The 4,772-nt window shown below is 41.8% G+C and overlaps 1 pseudogene; it reads right to left on the bottom strand.

Annotated features, from left to right (window-relative positions):
- Positions 1-1,547: 1,547 nt before the first annotated feature.
- LOC102831668 lies at positions 1,548-3,912 on the bottom strand (annotated as a pseudogene).
- Positions 3,913-4,772: the final 860 nt, after the last annotated feature.

Below are 4,772 nucleotides of genomic sequence, written 5' to 3'. Positions count from 1 at the left end.
AGAAGAAAAGCATGACATTAGGATTGGAAGAAGACTCATTATCAATTTGCATATGCAGTGGATACAACCTTGCTTGCTGAAAGTGAAGAGGACTTAAAACATTTACTGATGAAGATCAAAGACCAGAGCCTTTAGTATGGGTTTCATCTCAATGTAAAGAAAACAAAAATCCTCACCACTGGACTAATAAATAACGTCAAGATAAAAGGAGCAATAATTGAAGTTGTCAAAGACTTTGTTTGGAACCACTATCAACACTTATAGGAGATTGTTACATTCCGTTGATTACATTCCAACCCATAGCTACCCTATGCACAGCAGAAGAAAACACTGCCTGATCTTGTGCCATCCTCACAATTGTTGCTATGCTTGAGTCCATTGTTGCTGCCACTGTGCCAGGCCAACTAGTTGGGAATCTCTCTGTTTTCCACTGTCCCTCCACTTTACCAGCATGATGTCCTTCTCCAGGGACTTGTCCCTCCTGATAATATGTCCAAAGTATGAGAGAAGATATCTGGTCATTTTTGCTTCTAAGGAACATTCTGGTTGTACTTCTTTTCTCTTTTTTTTGTTTTTTTTAATTTAGAAATTTATTGTTTAATCCACAAACTTTATATAGCTTTAGTTTTAAAAACAAAAACTGAAAAACAAAAAACAATAAACAGAAACAGTGAAAACAAGACACTATTTCAAAGCCTGGGCCCTTCCAGCCTTCCAAACACAAGAGCTCTGAAAACTGTATGACAATTGGAAGAACAAGGCAAAATTATGAATGAGCATGACATTTCAAAAAACAAAATTTTATATAACTTGAAGGATGTTTCCTGGGACTAATTAATTGCTTTTTAAAAAGATAGGGCAAAAAATACACACCAAAAACCCCCAACCAAATAGCTTGGAACTGAATTGCAGTGTTCCAAATCCACTTGTTGGACATCAGCATTAAGCCCAGCATCCGGGAAAACAGCATGCTCTCATTCTCAGTCCCATCCGAGAACTCCAATCTTGATTCACTTTAACAGAGACTCCGCAGCCAAAAGGAAAGACGGTGACATGAAAATGTTCATTTATACTTGTGTGGTAATTTAACAGTGGTCTAATTTTGGGCAAACTTATCAATATAAGGTTGGAAGCATAACTTAAATGGGTGCTATTAAAGACTCGAATGAGAAAGTTTAAAAAAATAAAAAAAAGAGTCACTGGGACTAGCCAGAAGCATTTATTAAAGAAACCATATGAATTATGAGAATGCCAACCATATTTAAATCCCCTTTTGTAACAAAGAGATTTTTTTTTTTTTTTGGTCTTAAAATTTTCACTCTAAATGAATTTATGTCAGCTGTCAATGAAAAAAAATGTCACTAATACACCGTGGATACCTTTTACAATGTAAATACATGCCCCCTTTCTTTGCGTGGTGAACTTCAACCTAGTAATTATTACAACAAATGTTATAGTCTAAAGCTCAAACACATTTTCCCCCCAAAATTTTCAAATTGACTTGCGTACAAACCAAATAAAATTTACAATGTAACAAACATTTCCATTTAAGACTGTGGGGACACTTGAGCCTGCCTCATTGATCTCAGGGCCTTTTCACGCAGGTGCTTTTCGAAGGCATCCAGGTTGTCTTCAGCTTCACTTTCAGTTTCCATCTTAGGTTCTGGCTCTGCCTCAGGCTTTTCCTGTGCTGATGTGGTTGTGGGAGCCACAATGGCTGTAGGAGTGGCCTTCTCCTGCTTAGGTTTTTTGTGCTTCTTATCCTTTTTGTGTTTCTTATCCTTCTTTTTCTTTTTTTTTTTCTTTCCACCTCCTTCTTGGTCCGAGTTCCTTGCCGGTGATAGCCTTGGTGTTGGACTTTTAGCCTTTTTGACAGGTACGGCTGGTGACCAGTTTGTAGAGGGTGACTGAGACTGGATAGGAGATGGGGGTGCTTGGGGTTTTTTAGCAGCTCTCTCAGGCGATCCTGAGACAGATCGAGAGGATGAAACTCTCCTTACAGACTGTGGACTTGGTGAGGCAACCTTTTTTGTCTTTTTAGGTTCCGGAATGCTGGAGAGTCTCCTAATGGGTCTAATACTTGGAGAAGGGGACTGACTACCTTCTTTGGGGTGATGACGAAGCTCCTCTTTGAATAGGGGGAGGACTTGAGGTGGTCTGAGGAATTCGAGGCCATGGTGAGGGCAAATGCCGTTTGTTTGGTTGTAGTGACTGGGTCTCCCGGGTTGATAGGCTTGGGGAAGCCCCTTTCCTATGCTTTGATGACAGTGAAGGTGAGCGTCTCTTTGTGGTAACTGGGGAGCTCCTTTGTTTGGGAGGTGGAGAAACCCTACGCTTTGGTGGTGCCCTTCGTTTTGGAGGAGGAGACGCCGTTCTTCTCTTTGGAGGGGAAGAGGGAGAATATCTCCTCTGTATTGGAGGAGAGTATCTTCTTGGGGAAGGTGATCACCGACATGGGGGAGGAGAAGGAGTCCTTCTTGGTGGTGGTGGTGGTGGTGGTGTGCTAGACCTGCGTAGCCGAGGAGGAGGAGCCGGAGAGGGAAAACGTCACCTTCTGGTGGGAGGTGGGGAAGGACGTCTCCTCCGCCTACCAATTGGGGAAGTCTGTTTTTGACGTTTTCGAGGTGATGGATAGGCGCTCCGGGAAAGAGAATGTCTCCGCCCCCTGCCTACCTCACGGTTTTTCACATGGGACCTCTTGGGTCGCTCAAGAGCCAGAGTCAGATGAAGACTGCTGGTTTTGTCGCCTGAATTGGCGTCTCTGCTGCACAGAATCTGCTGCTGCCATTTTGCCACCTTTATCTTCCGATTCAGGTAACTCTACTTTTCTAGGCTTGGGTGCTGGTGAAGGGGACTCTCTTTTCTCTACAACTTCATGTTTTGTCACTGAACTTCTTCCTGGAGAAACAGAAACACGACTTTTTTGTGTACGGTTTGACTTCAGGTGTGTTGGAGAATGACGAGTTTGGGGCGGTGGAGTTGCTGGAGGTGATGGTCGGTGTTGTCGCCGAGGAGGACTTGCTGAAGGAGATAACCTATGAATCTTCCGAGGGGGGCTGGATGTCCTCTTGGGTGGCTTCTTTGGCGGAGACCGGGAAGGAGATGAAGAGGGTGATGATGAGCGCCTTCTTCGTCTTACTGGAGTTCTACTCCTTCCATGCCTGGATGGAGGAGGCATCCGTCTTGGTGGAGTCCTTCCAGGAGATGGCCGCCTTCTCAGGCTGGAGCGCCTTCTAGGTGAGTAAGAACTTGATCAGGATCTAGGAAGCCTTCTAGGTCGAGTATGAGAAGGAGAGCAAGAACGTGTCTGGGACCTTGATTTAGAATGAGATCGAGATCTTGGTCTAGGCTTCTCCTTTTCCTTTTCTTTTTAAGTCTTTTTCTGGAGAAGTTCTTTAGGCTCTAGTACAGGCTCAGGTTTGGGAACTTTCAGGATGTCGCTAGTAGAAGTGGCGTCTTGTACTGAAGTGGCGTTTATTTATTTATTTTTTATGCCAATTTTTCTTGTTCAATTTGTCTCTGTTTTATTTCTATTTTCTTCAGTTCTAGGAATGCCGAAGGGATTCCAGCGATGTTTTCTTGTGCGTTTAACAGTAGGGGCCATAGTTTTCCGGTAAATTCTCTAGAATTTTTGCCATTCAAAAAACCAGTCAGGTTGATTTGCATTATTTTGGAATCTAGATTCTTTACTGCCAGCTGGTTGAACTCAATCACTACATCATCTTCAAACCCAAGGATTTCTGTTACTCGTTTTGTTGTCCAAGGCTTTATAACATCTATATTTCCTTTGCTCATGTCCACCTTTTTTTCAAGGAATTCTGCAAATTTTAGCTGTTTCAGTAGCTTCTTCTGTTTGTTGCTGAACCTATTATCCTGTTCTGCACTTGTTCCGCGGAAGAATCCCGCGTCCATCTTGCTGCCTCGCTCGCAGTTCGTTGGTTGTACTTCTTCCAACACAGATTTATTTGTCCTTTTGGCCGTCCACGTTACATTTAATACTCTTCTCCAACACCATAACTCAACTGCATAATTCTTCTTGGGTCTTCCTTATTTGTTGTCTAACTTTCACATGCATATGAGAATATTGAAAATACCATGGCTTGAGTCTAGCACTTTAGTTCTCAAAATGACATCTTTGCTGTTGAACACTTTAAAGACGTCATGTTTAACAGACTTGCCAAATTCAGTAGGTCTTTTGATTTATTGACTGCTTCTTTCACGAATGTTGATGGTGGATCCAAGTAAAATGAAGTCTTTGAAAACATCAATCATTTCTCTGTTCATCATGATGTTACTTATTGCTCCAGGTGTGAGTATTTCTGCTTTCTTTACATTGAGTTGCAACTCACAGTGAAAGCTGTGGTCTTTGATTTTCATCAGCATGTATTTTGAGTCCTCTCCACATTCAGCAAGAAAGATTGTATTTTCAGTGTATCACAGGTTGTTAATGAGCCTTCATTCAATACTGATGTCATGTTCTTCTTTGTATAATGCATCTTCTCGGATTATTTGCTGAGCATAGATATTGAATAAGTATGGTGAAATAATACAACCCTAGCGCGTACCTTGCCTAATTTTAAAACATTCAGTATCCCCTTGTTCTATTCCAAGGGCTACCTCTTGGACTATGTACAAGTTTATCATGAGTATAATTAAGTGTTCCAGAATAATCGTTCTCTGCAATGTTGTCCGTAGCTATTCATGATCCATTCTGTCGAAAACCTTTTCATAGTTATTAAAGCATAGGTAAACATGTTTCTGGTATTCTATGC

Source organism: Chrysochloris asiatica, unplaced genomic scaffold, assembly GCF_000296735.1.
Source record: "Chrysochloris asiatica unplaced genomic scaffold, ChrAsi1.0 scaffold00017, whole genome shotgun sequence".
Lineage (NCBI taxonomy): Eukaryota > Metazoa > Chordata > Mammalia > Afrosoricida > Chrysochloridae > Chrysochloris > Chrysochloris asiatica.
This window is presented reverse-complemented; position numbering and strand designations above follow the sequence as displayed.